General features: G+C 44.8%; 1 pseudogene; it reads left to right on the top strand.

Annotated features, from left to right (window-relative positions):
- The window catches only part of LOC143387074 (inactive serine protease PAMR1-like), a 159,924-nt pseudogene that overhangs the window by 119,741 nt on the left and 24,088 nt on the right, over positions 1 to 16,095 (top strand).

Consider the following 16,095-nt stretch of genomic DNA (forward strand, 5'->3'; position numbering starts at 1 on the left):
GCATGGTTCCCGTACCTTCCTTCTGACTCATCTAACCCTCCCTGCAACCCCGTCAGAGCCTGTTAACAATGGTGACACTGTGACACTGGGGCTGAGTGACATTCCTGCTGTCACACAGCTTGTAAGCATCAGGGCCGAGGTGCTCATTTAGAGGCTGAGCCCTGGCTCCTCTCTGCCCTCCCAGTGGGACCACCCCTAGGTCACTCGGAGTGCCTGTCTGAGGGCTGGCAGGTCATGGGAGGACGAGCCAAACCATGTGGAAGGGCAGGCTTCCATCCTGCTCCTGGCCCTGTGCAGGGGACAATCCCACGTCATCGTCCAGGCCTTGGCTTCACCAGTACTGTCTGGGCGGTGGGGCCAGATGGGTTTAGGCCTCCAGCCAGAGATGAGGTACTGCTCTGATGGGCCTGGGCAGTGACCATCCCCTTTGATTCCTGTGCAAAATCATCCGAGTCTCCGATCAAGATTCAAGAGCAATAACAATATTTTTTGTCATTTATTGAGCATTCTGTGGGAAGTACTTTATATAGAGCATCTTATTTAATCCTTAAGACAAGCAAATAAGGCCACGTGGCAGAGACCTACTGTTATTCTCATTTCCAAATGAAACACCTTTGCTCAAAGAAAAAAAAAAATCCCAGTGAACTCATCTAGGGTCACACAGCTAGGAAGCAACGGCCTGAGGTTCAGCCCCTGTCTGGCTTCATAGACTGAATCTGCTTCCTGAGTCATCTTTGAAAGAGGAAAGAAAATGCAAATGGCTCTCCCTTTGAATGGCTTTTTAAAGTCCTTCTTTTCTTTCTAAGAGAGATTAAAGAAAAACAAACCCAAACCACTTCCCAGAAGCATAGGGTACCTCTCTCCTGCCATCCCCTCCCACCCCTGATGCTGGAGATAATGGGATTTGTGTCTGAAGGTGGAGGGGGGGGGGCTTCATTTTTGTTGGGAACCTTCCAGCTCTATTATTAGTTTAGAAATTAATGAAGATTATGAAGATTTCCTTTCAACTCTGTAGAAGCAGGCTTCATCTAGCTAGCCCTCCTGTTTGGTCCTGTAGCAAAAGAATAGGAGACTGAGTCCTGGACTTGAGGACCCCGGGGGATGGTCTGGATTGATGGACAGATCCCCTTGTGCATGCACGTGTGTGCGTGTGGACACACACACACACACACACACACACACACCCACCCACCCACAACACACACACACCCCTTTCCCTGTAGCAAGACTGTTTAGGGAATCCAAGCACATCTTCTGGGCCCTTTGCCTGCTCTCGTCTTTTGACTCAGGACCACCTGCTTGGTTGGCCAGTAGCATTTCCTTGGCAGGGACATTGGGCTGTGTTCACTGTTCTGCCCTGGACAGAGAGGTGCAGTGAGCCTTCTCTGCACCCAGGCCCGCCAATTCCCCGAGTAGAGGCAGGAGTGGAGGGGAGGTGGGGGTCTAAGGAGTCCCTTGATGTGGGGAGCAGGGGGCTGTTCCTCCTCTGTCTTTGGGCCTAATACCCCTTCCTCCAAGCCCATTTCCAAGAAGTGGCCTCTTTGTCCCCATTTAGTTGGAAGTGATTCCCCATCTCAGGGACAACTCAGCCCTCCTCTTCAGACTGAGAAGAAATGATATGATGAAGCACCGAGGTGCAGCCTGTGTTCTAGAATCCTGGCTACTTCTGAAGGGACACGTGGTCCAGCCTTTCACTTGGCCGGCTCCCAGGTGGGGCTGGGGGCTCTGAGCCTTCCAGAGACGGCACAGAACCCTGGAACTGAGCCCAATGAACTTGCCAAGGAGACCTGAATGGATGGCCACCAGCTTCTCTTAAATTTGGGGAGGGACCCAGGGACATGGCTAACTGATTCCAGCTCCCATATGGAGGGAAGAAACCAGAAGCAGACTGGCAGCATTGGCTGCTGGTTCTAACTTGGGGTTCCCAGCGGGAGGTTTGCTTGGGGTGGGGTCTGGAATTTTTTAACACCTTGCCACCAGGGAAGCTGCCAGTCCTGGAGGGGTGGGGGCTGTGCGGGAGGACTTCTTTTTTCATCTCTCACACCCAGCGTAGCACTTCCATAGCCCTGCATTAGATGGGCAGATGTGGGCGATGAAACGCGTGAGGTGTGCTGGAAGAAGCAGAAGCCGGGAGGGTGCAAGATATCATGTGTCTCTTTTAGAAAGAGGAGGAAAAATCTTCCTGCTTCCCAGTGGAGAGGGAGAGGGCTGGTCAGCAAGTCCCTGAGACAGCTCATCGTACCAGCCAAGACCCAGCATCAGGACCAGACAGAGCAAGGTTCAGCCCCCTGCTCTGCACCCTGTAGCAAAAGCTAACATCTACTGATTTTTCTATAATGGGTTTTTCATGCGTACTCTGATTCAAGCCCTTTGCAAATCATGTGAAAGGAGGTGCCACTTCAATTCACATGTGACTCAGGTGAGATTCTGAGAGGTAGAATAATTTGCCTAAGGCTGCACAGCTAGTGGAGAGAAAGCTGGGCTTCAAACCGAGGGTGGTGTTTTAATAAGCTTGGTTGCTGCTGGGATCAAAAGGAACTGACAAGAACAGTTAGAGGAGGAAAGGTTTATTGGGGAGCTCATGATTTCAGAGGTTGGCTGACTTGATTCCTCGGAGCTTGAGATGAAGCTGAATATCATGGCGGAAGATATCGGGAGGTGGAGGAAAGTGGAGGAAAGTGGCTTGCGACATGGCCATCATGAAACAGAGAGAGAAAGTCTAAGCTTAGCTCACAAAATATAATCTCAAAGGCATGTCCCCCATGACCACCTCCTCTAACCACACCCTACCTGCCTATAGTCACAATGCAGTTAATCCCTATCAGGGGATTAATACATTGATTAGGTTAAGGCTCTCAGAATTCAACATTTCACCACTAAACTTTCTTGCATTGAATCACACGTGAGCTTTCGGGGGACACCTCATATGTAAGCCATAACAGATAGTCAGACTCCAAAGATTCTGTTCTTCACTTTACAACAAGTGCAGCAATTTATAGAATCTTCTGGCTTCTTGGCCATCTGAATTTGGGGAAGTCACCTAACTCCTCTGTCCTTAGTGTTCTGCACCTGGGAAATGGGGAGACCGAATGTTGTTTTCCCAGGTTTCTAAGGAGGATTAAATGAAATGACATTGGTAAAGATTTTAGCCAGTGAATGGCTTATAATAAGATCATCACTCATTCATTTAATAAATATTTATTGAACACCTGTTATATGCCAGGTACCATGCTAGATATACAAGCTAGCTTTACCAAAGGATGCAAGAAAATAGTCTCAAATAATTTCAGCTAGTGATGTGTGTTAAAAAGAAAACACAAGGGGTCAGGAGGGCGACTGTAGAACCTTGAGGACCTACCTCAGCTGGAAGTGGAAGGTCTCATTGAAGAAGTTGCAGTGAGTCTAATTCCCAGAGGGAGGGGAGGTGAAAGAACGTGAGTCTTCTAGTTTAAGGGAAGAGCAAGTTCAAAGCCTGAAGCTGGGACCAGAAAGAAGGCTGGCGTGACGGGAGCAGAGCAAGTAAGCGGGTAGTAGACAGGACTGAGCCCAGCGTGGGTCTGGGTAGCCCATGGGGCAGGGCAGTGGACAGTGTGGGATGTCCTTTGGAGGACTTGGATCAAGAGAGCATAATGCCACCTGATTCATTTATTTATCTTACCTGCAGCTTTTGCTGCTGTGTGGGGAATAGAATTGGGGGGCAAGGATTGACGCCAGAAGATCAGGATTATAGGGAGAGATGGGCAGGCTAGAGCCAGAAGAGAGTAGTAAAACCACACTTCTCTAAATGCACACTTTGGTTTCAGATGGTTTTCTTATTTTTAAAAATTTTAATTATTTTTTTTATTTATATGTGACAGCGGAATGCATTACAATTCTTATTACACATATAGAGCACATTTTTCCTATCTCTAGTTGTATACTAAGTATGTTCACACCAATTCCTGTCTTTATACATGTACTTTGGATAATAATGTCCCTCACATTCCATCATAATTTCTAACCCCATACCCCCTCCCTTCCCCTCCCACCCCCTGCTCTATCTAGAGTTTGTCTATTCCCCCCATTCTCCTGCTCCCTATCCCACTATGAATCGACCTCCTTATATCAGAGAAAACATTCAACATTTGGTTTTTGGGGATTGGCTAACTTCACTTATCATTATCTTCTCTAACTCCATCATTTACCAGCAAATACCATGATTTTATTCTCTTTTATTGCTGAGTAAAATTCCAATGTGGATATATGCCACATTTTAAAAAATCCATTCATCTATTGAAGGGCATCTAGGTTGGTTCCACAGTTTAGCTATTGTGTTATGCAACCTAGTGGTAGTTTTCACAGAAGTACTAAGCCTTACTCAGGGCTCCAGCTTTCCAAAAGTGAAGTGTAGGCTCTCTGCCTGACACTGTGGGCATGTTTCTTCTGCCATCTTGACATGGAGCAATGTCCACTGATATTAACAGTTTCTTTTTAGCTATGAGATTTTATACCTTTTTGAGGAAGTATTGGGATATAACTGCATATCTCTATTTTATGACATCAGTCTGGATTTCTGTATGGAACTGGGATAGATAAACTGTTTTTTGGTAATTGTCTAGATAAAAAAAAATTATTTTTGTGGGCCTCCTACCTTTTGTCACAAGTACTCAGCTCTGCTGCTATAAAGCAAAAGCTGCCATAAGCAATGCATGAATGAATGGATATTCTGTATTCCAATAAAACTTTATTTATAAAACATTATTACAAAAACAGGGAGTAGGCCAGATTTGACCCCCTCACGGTTTGCCAACCTCAGTTAAGGAATATAATTTATGCACATGACCCAAATAATTTTTTCCTATAAAATCACTTGAAGACATTTTCCTCACTCTTTTGTAAAAATAGAGTGCATCTTCCATATCTGTGCTTATCTGAAAGGCAGCAGAATACAACAGACACTAGTATGGCAATATGTAAATCAATGGATGTGCAACTGATGTGATTCTGCAATCTGTATACAGGGTAAAAATGGGAGTACATATCCCACTTGAATCAAAGTGTGAAATATGATATATCTAGAACTATGTAATGTTTTGAACAACCAACAATACAAATTAATTTTTTAAAAAAAGAAAATCAGTGTTTTTCAAATCTTAAGGATTCTTTTTTGAGGTAATTCAAGGGACTAGAGGAGGTGAGGGTGGAGGGCCTAGGGACCCCGCTTCTTCTTAAGCCAGGAGCCCTTCTTTGATCCATGTTTTCAATGTTCATTTTTAAAATTGGTATTCTTCAGAAGAGTTTGAGCAAAAGTACTTGGGAGCGAGAAAAACCAACCTGAAAACCATCAATACTGTCCAAGTGGTTGAAGATCATCTCTCCCTCCACATGTTTATTACAGAGGCACTTGTTACATAGATGGTCATAGAGAGGTTCACAGAGATTTTCTAACTGGATGGCAGGGGGCAAGGGAGAGGAGTAGAGGGAGAGTCTGCTTTTTGAAGCGGAGGCAGCTAGGCGGTAGGTCAGGCTCAGTCTTGGAGAGGTGGTACCATACAGTGGCTTGCACTTTATATTCAGTTAGAGTTGAGTTTCCACTCAGTCACCTATAGACTAGAGTAGTGATTGATTTAACTCTCTGATGATCTATTTCCCCAACTGGAGAACTGGGATGATAGCACTTCCCTTCCCAAGCTGTTGGGTGGATTAAATGAATTGATTTGTGCAATTGGCCTCATACATGGATAGATGCTTAAAAAAATATTGGTTTCCCTCTCCCTTCTCCCTCTTTGTTCTGTTCTAAGGGGTGTGGGATGAGTTCAAAGGCTCCTTCCTCCATCTCTTTTGTGTTGACCCCAATCTCCCCATCCCAATCCTTTTTCTCTTCTCAGGATGTGGCCAGGTTCTTCGAGTCCCAAAGGGTCAGATTTTGTTGGAGAGTTACCCCTTAAATGCTCACTGCGAGTGGACCATTCATGCCAAACCTGGGTTTATCATCCAACTGAGGTAAGGGTTGGGGTCACAATTGAGAAGCATCAAGGAGACCATAGTGGCATGGACCAAGTTCACCATTAACACTTTACTCTTCACCCCTGAAAAATACCTCCCTCTTTTCTTCCAGGGTAGCAGAGTGGCTGCATCACCCCTAAGATTTCTACTTAGTTTTTCCCTTCTCTAGTTGTGGTGAGGCCGGAGGTGATTCAGATTCCTGATCCTGTAGGGTACAACTTTCAACAAACATTTTCTGGGGGGATGAATGTACCCTGAGTTCCCGCAGGCCAGCTCTGCCATCCGGGAGGAGCAACATGGTTCCCTGAATTGGAAGGACCCAGCAAAACTTTCTCCATCCTTATCAAAGCAGGCCTTGGTAGCTGGTGTCCCACACCATGAGGACCTGGGGATTGGGAGTGAGCTGATTAATTGGGCTTTCTCAGAGGAGGGCTGGTTCTAGGAGGAACTTAGGGGGTCACAGTCTTCTGCTTAAGGGGCTCAGGACTGGGTCTCCCAGGATGCTAAGGCAGGTGTTAAATGCTGCATATTAACATTTCAGCAGCTGAGAGACCAAGATAGATGTTCTCTCAGAGCCTCTAAAAAGCTTCTCCAAGATCCAGGAGAAGATCCAAAAAGAAATAGCCCCCAAAATAAAATGTTGAAGGATTAAGAAGCACATTACCAGCCCAGGAGAGAGGCCTGATTTCTTTCCATATTTAAACTTGGGCCTTCTGGCCCCAAATAATGATAATCATGAAAACACTTGGAAGCATATACACAATATTTAGCTTAAAAGCTCATCAGTCATTCCCTTTCTGTCACCTTCCAGGCTACCACAAAATCTATTTTCTTGCCTGTAAAATAATTTCGGGGCCACCCATCTCCCTCTGTCCCCAGAGTCCCCCTTCTACTCAGACCACGCGTCTCACTGGGATTCTGTCCAGGCTCCTGACTGGGGTTCCTGCTTCTGCTTCTGCCTGCTACCGTCTCCTTCTCTCAGAGTGGCTAGAGTGGTCTTTTAAGGTCCTAAATTCCAACAGCACCTTCATGTTGAAGCCTTCTTGCGGCTTCCTTTTGAGCTTGGAATCAAATCTGAACCCCTCACCAGGCAGCATGCTACTGTCCCCTTCACTCAAGGATGTCCCCTGGCGGTATCCTGAATTCTCCTTCAGTTCTTCATGCCAAGTTCACTCACAGATTCCCTCGCTGGACCACTCTTAGACAGGACATTTACAGGTCTAGCTTCATCGCATTGCTTCCTCTCTACTAGGGTCTACTAAGTCCCTTGGAAAGGTTTTCCTTGACCACAGTGTCAGAGATGAGACTCTCACTTCATGCTCTTATCTGGTTCATTGTATTCATGGCGCTTAGCATTCACTGGATTTGCCTTTTTTGTTTGTTTGTTTGTTTGTTTTTTTCTGCTCTCTCATTGCTTATTGTCTGTCTTCCAAAGCAGAGATCCATCTCCATAAGGGCAAGTCTTGAAGAGGCCCCAGGATCTTAGCACTGCCCAGGGCCCACCTGTTTCTTCTGTCATCTTCTCCACCCACAGGTTTGTCATGTTGAGCCTGGAGTTTGACTACATGTGCCAGTATGACTATGTGGAGGTCCGTGATGGAGACAGCCGCGACAGCCCCATCATCAAGCGTTTCTGTGGCAACGAGCGGCTGGCTCCCATCAGGAACATGGGCTCCTTGCTCCATATCCTCTTCCATTCGGATGGCTCCAAGAATTTTGATGGCTTCCATGCCATCTACGAGGAGATCACAGGTAAAGACCACAGAGACAACTGTGTAGCGTTTTATGGTTTGCTCCAGTAAAATCTGCTCCAGGTAAGTCCTTTCTCCCTGCACAGACTTATTAAAACCTAGCATGTTGCATTCTTGGAAGCAACCTACACACTGAGAAAAAAAAGGGAGAGAGAGAAATGGCAAGGCGTATTTCGAAACCAGAACTAGAAATTTTTATCTTCTTCATATAAATAATGTGGGTAGAGCACAGAGAGACTGTATAATGTGTCCAGGTCACACAGCTATAATGGTGCAATCAGCAATTTGTACGCAAGCAGTTTGACCCTAGAGCTTACGGGGGGGGGGGGCACTATGGTAAAGAATATTGTCCTTGGATCCTTTGCAGATCAAGCCATGTGACTTTGGGAAAATTCTTCTCTCTCTCTCTGGGCTTCTGTTTCCTAATTATTGTTAAGGAGATGGTAATAGATGCTGGTCCTTAAGAAGACTCTAGAATAGAGGAAGTGGTTAGCACAGTGTAATGCACAGTAAGCACCAGTAGCTGCCAACCCAAGTGTACCCTTGGCCTCCATTAGCCATCTGTAAAATAGGTCTTGAAAGTCTTAAACTAATCTGGCAAACTTGATGAGGAGCTCAAGCCTGAATTTAAATCCTGCTCTCTTTGGCGAATTTGGAAGTAGGATTTGGCCAAGATGAAGTACTCAGTCCTAAGGAATCAGCCTGGTTCTCATTGTTCTGAGATCAGATTGCAGCAGGTTTTACAAAATAAGCTCAGGCTAAAAGGTTAAGTTTTTAAAAATACTGAATAATAATAAAAACAAACTAGCGATGGCCTTCTCCTCATCATGGCTCCCTTAGGATGAAAGTTCTGATGTGAGTCTTAGGAAAGCGGGTGTGGGTGGGGTGGGGGAGTGGGGTGGTGGTGGAAAGGGGTGGGGTGGGGGGGTAGTGGTAGTGGTGGTAGAGTCAGGGTTTCTGCAGTCCCCTCCATTCATCTGCCTGTCCCTTAGCAGGATGCCCACAGCAGCTCTCAGCAGTTGTTCCTGTCTCCAGTCCATGCCGGGCCCCATGGGGCTGTGCAGGGCCTGGGAGTTCCAAATGATTTGCTGCTGTGGGTGGTCGGTCCTTGTCCCTGATGACACCCTGCTGGTCCCCTGTGAGGTGGTCTGTCAGGCAGAGCCAGCTGTAAGGGAGGTTGGTTGGGGGCAGTGGTGGCTCACCAACCTTTGTGCCTGTGATGGAGGGAGGGTATCCCTCTTATGAAATGGTCTCCTCGACTCCCTGCTCCCCTAAGAATCTAGGAAACACTAGCCTGCCCTGGCAAAGAGCCAGCACCATTTCTGCTCCTCACATACTCCATTTGTCAGTTTATATCCATTATTGCCTCTGGCTAGGGTCACCTGTCTCAAACCTGCATATCACAACCCATGCTTCAGAATCCCTATCACCTTGTCCATCCTTGGCTAAACCCTTTCTCTTGCTTCAGTGAGCTGTGACTTTGCCCTTTTATGACCACTCTGTAGCACTTTCCGTTCTTTTTTGATAATACACTAACTGCACCATGCTTTAGGTTACAATTGTATATTTTTCTTTACATCACCTTGACCTGGTAAATAGAATCCCCTATTTGTCTTTGTGTCTCTCTGATACCTTTCACAGAGCAAGCTCTCAGTACAGATTTGTTCCACTGAATCGAGGGATGCATTTCTTCCGTCAACGTAGGAATGGTGATAACACACGCATAGGGTTTTTCAATGTCTTTTTGTAGAAAATATAGTCCTTAAGGTGCTCTGTAAAGAGCAGGTTATGAGGTCGGATAAGCTTAGGGAATACTGAATGTTATGTGCATTCTTAGAACTTCATAATGCATAGGGCGTTAAACTGAGAGGTTCTACAGCAAAGCAGTTTGGTTAATTACCATTAATGCCAGGAGCAGTTCCCCAGTACATCTGAGGCCAGAACCTTTATTGAGTTGAACTTATATCAACATCACAAGGACTAATGGCTACAGAACATATGTTTGGAGATTCTCAAGTACACCTTTAATGGTGTCATAAAGATTATCTTCCAGTGACTGTCTCTTTTTTTTTTTAAGGGTGATCTAAAGCTACCCAAGGATGCTTACCCATCCAAGAGATGCAAAGCATGATTCTGCTTTCATTTATTTAATGCCCCAGTTTATTTTTTTGGTACCAGGTATTGAACCCAAGAGTGCTTAACCACTGAGCCCTATCCCCAGCCCCTTTTGGATTTTATCTTGAGACAGGGTCTTGCTAAGTTGCTGAGGCTGGTTTTGAACTTGGGGATCCTCCTGCCTCAGCCTCCTTAGTCACTGGGGTTTGCAGGCTTGAGCCACAGAACCCAGTGCTCCTGTTTATTTTTTGTCTTATGCCCCTCAGACTAGCGTCGCCTTCTGGGGGCCTCAGAAAGATCGAATAATATCAGCAACCTCTGACATGTAACGAGTACCTACGTGTTTTAGGCATTAGCAGGTCAGGGTAACATGAATTCCATATAAGGAATAGAAAACCACCAAGATGTCAAGAAGCCTCCAGGCCTGGAGAGGAGGCACTTAGGGATGCACAGTGGCATTTAGGACACCTTATGTCTTACAGCGTGCTCCTCGTCCCCTTGTTTCCATGACAGCACCTGCCTCCCTGACAAAGCTGGATCTTATAAGTGTGCCTGCCTGGCAGGCTACACCGGGCAGCGCTGTGAAAACCGTGAATATGCCTCCTGGGTGGAGCTGAGGAGTCTCGTGGGTGGGCCTGGGAGGGCTTTGGGGCTCTCGGGGTTGCTGTTTCTTGGTGTCTAGGACTCTCTGTCCAAGATGGCGCAGGGTGTGGATACAACTGAGTGGCCTCAGAAGGGCAGGGCTGCTGGAGTACCAACGTTTGCCCCTTGACATTTCTAGCCCAAACCTATTGCAAATACCTCTCAAAAAAGACACAGCAGTCTCACATACTATTCAGAGCTCAGGAACACCGAGGAAACAGCCAGCTGTAGAAAGCCACCGTTGTCAGCTCTCCTGTGGTTCAGGGTTTGAGCTCCCTGTCCATCCTAAGGTCTGGAGTTTGGAATTGTCCTCCAGGGCACCATTCATGGGTCCGATGTGGTGTGGGATAGTCTGAAACCCTACATGGAGCATGGTCAATATGTAAGGTGACCACAAGCTCCAGTTTTCTGGGGACAGTCTGTCTCAGTGTGTGCATTTTGTCTAAATATAATAAGATCCTCACTCACACTTAAAGCTTCCTGAATTGGGCGGCAAATAACATGGGTATCCTATAAGGATGAGATGAGGTTTGTTGAGGCACAAACTAACATTTTCTGAAGGACTGCTGTGCATTGGGAGTGTGGAGAGGCAGGGAAAGAGGATGCCTTGTCTTTCTCTGAAGCAGCTTCTCCCGAGTTGGTGAGACCCATTTCAACCTCCTTTAGTAGTTCTTGGGCAGGCCTGTAAAGAAAGGGGGTACAGGGGGTGGGACATAAGAGAGGAGGATCCAGCTGGTTATATCCAGGACAGCTCTCCTTGTTCTCAACCATTCAAGCCCTGGCCCAACCTTCTGCCTGAGCCAAATTCACCCCTTCCCTTTCCCCTTCCCCTCCCTTCCTCTTTGTTCTAGGATAAAACCTAGGGTCTCCAGCATATCATGGATGCAATTTACCACTGACCTATACTCCCAGCTCCTGAGTCATGTCATGACTGTAACATTGAACCACTCAAGTTCTCTAGTCTTATAGCTGTGCAATAATAACCCCCAGTCATCCAAACAGCAGAAACCAACTCAAGAAAATAATTCACTTCCAAAACAGGAAATCAGCATGTGATTTTCCTCCACTATTAGACCCAAGAAGAGAGAAGAGAGACTTGAATGTGCTGAGTGTGAACAAGCCTCTGACAGATCTAATCTTTATCCTTAGGAAGTGTCATGCTGATGGCTGCACCATGAATGACCAGCCCCTCTGTGTGGTGCCAAGGACTGTGACATTTTAACCCAGTAACCAGAAATAATTGGTCGGGGTATCTGATAACTAAAACTGTGTGTATGTCCTGTGTGCTAATAGAAGTTTGAGACCCAAAATTGGTGTCATGCACTGAAACCATCACCCTGGGATGAGAGGTGCAGAACAAGAAAAGTCAAAATTTGGGGAAGAGCTGAAGGAGTACAGTTTCTACCCTGGGCAGGTTTCCTCCAAGCAGATCCTGAGACGAGAATGAGTGTACAAGTGAGGTTTCAAGGTCAAGCGCCCTGGAGAAGCTCATAAGGGAGGGGACAAGGAATCAGGAAGGGAATGAAGCTAAGTAAGTGTGAGGTTTCAGGTGAAATCCCAGCCCCAGTGTTGAGTGGTAGTGAGATCTGGAATATAAAGGAAGTGCAGGCTAGGGGACTGGGCTGTCCTGTCCACACAACAGTGAGTCATTGGCTAAATTCCATGGGGAACTAGGGGACATGAACTGTGTCCACTGGCTTTCTGTGCAGGTGGATAATGTGGTTCTCATCCCTATGGGCAGTTCTCTGAAAGTAGCAGGTGCAGACAATATTGCAGAATGGGGAGGGGTCCCTGACTATGCCACTGAGTTCTGCTGAAAGCATCCCTTGCTCTGGAGTGGCACGGCGGGTTTGAGTGGGACTCTGGGAGAGGCTTAGAAACTGATGCTCCGTGGTCCCTGCCTCATTTGAGGCTGCTGTGTTGTGTGCAGGCAAATCAAGGAACCAAGTGTTTCTCTTTACATCAAGAAATTGCATGTGGTGTGATTCTTCTCATGGCAGTGCTGGACCTTGACCCTTTAGATTCAAAGGGACATGGTAGCAGTTAGAGTAGCTTAAAGGGAATGCTTAATGAATTCAAGGAACTGACTGCACAATATGAGGGCTTTGATAAACAGGTAAAATTGCAAAGAAGTGAAACATCACCAAATAAGACCAGATGCCTTTAAGAAGCTGTTTTAATTCTTCCCAAAGTTATGACTAAAATGTGCCTGGATAGTGTGTGAATCAAATATGGATTTCTCAGCATGATTATTCCACCAAGAAAAAATAAACATCATGAAAAATGAATGTAAAATAAGGCATTTTGTACTGATTTTTAACTTGATTCATACAGTATCTGAAATCACTTTAAAACACCAGCATAGATGGGCTAGAGAATTCTCCCCTGCCAGTTTATATATATATATATATATATATATATATATATATATATATATATATATATATATATATATATATATACATATATATTTCAAAAACCATAATTCCTCAGCACGGCGCAGTTACAGCTGGGTGAAGATATTCACAGTGGAAATCTGATATGTCATTTGCTAGCATCCTTATGGGGGTCTGAATGTTTATTATTTTCTATAAGATGCAGGTTTATTTTTTTCCTGTTAGGAAGTTTGGCATGAGTTCTAATGCACTCCGTGGGGGAAACATCACAAAAATTAGCTGTGGCAGTTTACCTTATAATTTTTGAACAGATATTCGTCATTTTTTTTTTTCAGAGCAATCTGTCAGTTAGAAAAGCAGAAAAGAGAAAAAATATTAATTCTGTTTTCCTCATGAGGATATCAATGTACTGGAACAATCTCTCTAGAAGGAATTCTTTCAAAGTGAAGAAGAAACCAAAGCACTCTCAGATTCCCCCAAACTCTCAAATGCCCAAATTGGACTAGGCAATTATTTTTAAAAATTAGTTTTAAGAGCACCGAGCTCAGGATGCACAAGATTTCTGTCTTTGATTTATGTGATATCAAATTTGATAAGAGGAAATCACTTCTAGATGCTGCACTCAAGTCTTTGTGGAAAATTAGATGCTCCTTTTTGCATATGAAAGATTCAAAGCAGAGGATGCAAGATACCATTCCTCATCAGATACAAAACCAGAAGTGAGAATTGCACATTTCCCATGTAATTCATCATGTCTCATGGTGGCTCTTGCAGCGTGGCTTGGTAGGACTCCAGGTGATAGAGTGGTGAGCTCTGGTGACCACTGTTTCCCATGATCAAGTCATTTCAAAGGTCTTTCCTTCCTGATATGGCTCATCAGTCTCTCTATTCTCAGGAAAGTCCTTGATATAAACTAATTTTATACATGTGCATGCCCTTAAGTAGGGTCCAATAGAAATCGGTTTTCTACTTCCTTGAAGAAGAAACCAAAGGTCAAATAATACAGAGGTGTGTGAAATAAAAAGAGAATACTATTTTCCCTGACCAATCCTGGTTTCCAGGGAAACCACTGGTAGAAACTGTGAACTTCTTTCTATGTTGCTACAACCTATGATTTCATATATCCTTATTTTAAGCCAGTGGTTCTGAGCCAGGGGTGATTTTGCCCTTCATCTCCACCCCTGGGTGGCACTTGGCAATGCCTTAATCAATGCTGGTGGTTATAATTGTGGGGTTAAAGGAGACAATGCTGGCCTCTAAAAGGTGGAGGCCAGTATGCTGCTAAACATCCTATACGAACCAAGACAGCCCCACCACAGTTATCTAGCCCAGAGCCAGTGGTGCCAAGGTCAAGAGACCATTTTACCAAAGTGCATTCAAGAATACATACAATCATTCAACTCATTTTCAATACCCATGTCATGGATATTTTTTCCAGATGGGTCCATGAAACGATTCCTGAGTATTAATTGTATGCATGAATGCGCTATCAAATATTCATCACATTCTTATGATGGATTGATGGATTTGATATTGTTTAAATTTTTTTTTGCTATTATGATGAGAACTGTAATGGATATCTCTACATGTGAACAAAAAATTTTTGTAAGATAAATTTCTAGATGTTGAACTGTTGGTTCAAACTGTTGGTACATGTATTTATTTATTTGTTCTTTTTAGATATACTTGATAATAGAATGTATTTGACATTATACATACATGAAGTACAATTTTCCATTCTTGTGGTTGTACATAATATGGAGTTACACTGGTCATGTGTTCGAATATGAACATAGGAAAATTATGTATGATTCATTCTACTTTCATTCCAATTCTCATTTCCTCTTCCTTCCTCCATTCCCCTTTGTGTAATCCTATAAACTTCTATTCTCTCTTCCCACCCTGTTTTATTGTGTGTTAGCATCTGCATATCAGAGTGAACATTTTGGCCTTTGGTTTTGGGGATTGGCTTATTTCACTTAGCATGATAGTTTTCAATTCATTTACCACAATTGCCATAATTTAATTCTTCTTTATTGTTGAATAATATTTCATTGTGTACATAAACCACACTCTCTTTATCCATTCATCTGGTGAAGGGCACCTAGGTTGGTTCCATAGCTTGGCTATTTTGAATTGAGCTGCTATAAACATTGATGTGGCTGCACCATTATAGTATGCTTCCTTTAAGTCCTTTAGGTATATGCTGAGGAGTGGTATAACTGGGTCGAATGGTGGTTCCATTCCAGGCTTTCTGAGAATCTCCATACTGCTTTCCAGAGTGGTTTTACCAATTTGCAGTCCCATCAGCAATGTACGAGTCGGGGTACATGTATTTAAAGATTTGAGAATGCTTGCCAAGAAGGTCATGAAAAGGTTTTACCAATCTATGAGATGAGCCATTCATTATAAGCACCAGACCTAGAAATAAGAATTGGGATCTGCATTTCAGAAACAAAGGTCTACTCTTGTCAAAATGGAAATGGGTGTGTTTTCAGGGGGTTCCACTGTCTGAGGAGAGAGAGTTCTTGTTCAGACTTTGGGAAGTGGTGGATTAAAGGAGAAACAATCAGCAAGGTTTGGCCTCGTCCCAGTGGTCAAGAGGGTGTGAAAGGCCTGGGACACTCATCAAGGGCTATTACACCCCCACCCCCCAACCTCAGCTTCCCTAAAATGTTTTCCAAGGAGGTAAAACTTTCCTCTGCTCTTGAGTGACCTCCTCAGAACCCTGACAAGGGGAGTGGCCCTTCCTCAGCCTTGAGGCCAGACTTACCCCCTGCCAACACCCTCAGTGACCTTCAGCCTCCCTGGGCCACTATGTAAGAGACTGAGACCCCTTCTTTCCTCTGAAGTTTCCTGTTTCTTTGTATGGAACACAACAACAAAATAAGTCCTCCAGAAGATGGTCAGAGTCTTGTTTTGAAAAAGTGGAGAGCAAGGGATTCATCGCCTGCTCCAGTTTCCATGTTGTCTTTGTTCCTCTGGCCCAGTTGACGAGGCCGGGCTTTCCCCTGTGCATCCTAATGAAGGACAATGAAACGGGCTAAATCTTTGGGGCACAATGCTCACACTGCAGGCTCTGACGCGCCTTTGAACAAAACAAACCGGGCTCCACCAATTAAGGGAAAATGGTGAATCTGGATTCATTTGGGTTTTGGAGACCCAGAAGGTTTCCCACTGGCCTGTCCCAAGGACTGAGAAGAAAG

The sequence above is a fragment of the Callospermophilus lateralis genome, unplaced genomic scaffold, assembly GCF_048772815.1.
Source record: "Callospermophilus lateralis isolate mCalLat2 unplaced genomic scaffold, mCalLat2.hap1 Scaffold_193, whole genome shotgun sequence".
NCBI lineage: Eukaryota > Metazoa > Chordata > Mammalia > Rodentia > Sciuridae > Callospermophilus > Callospermophilus lateralis.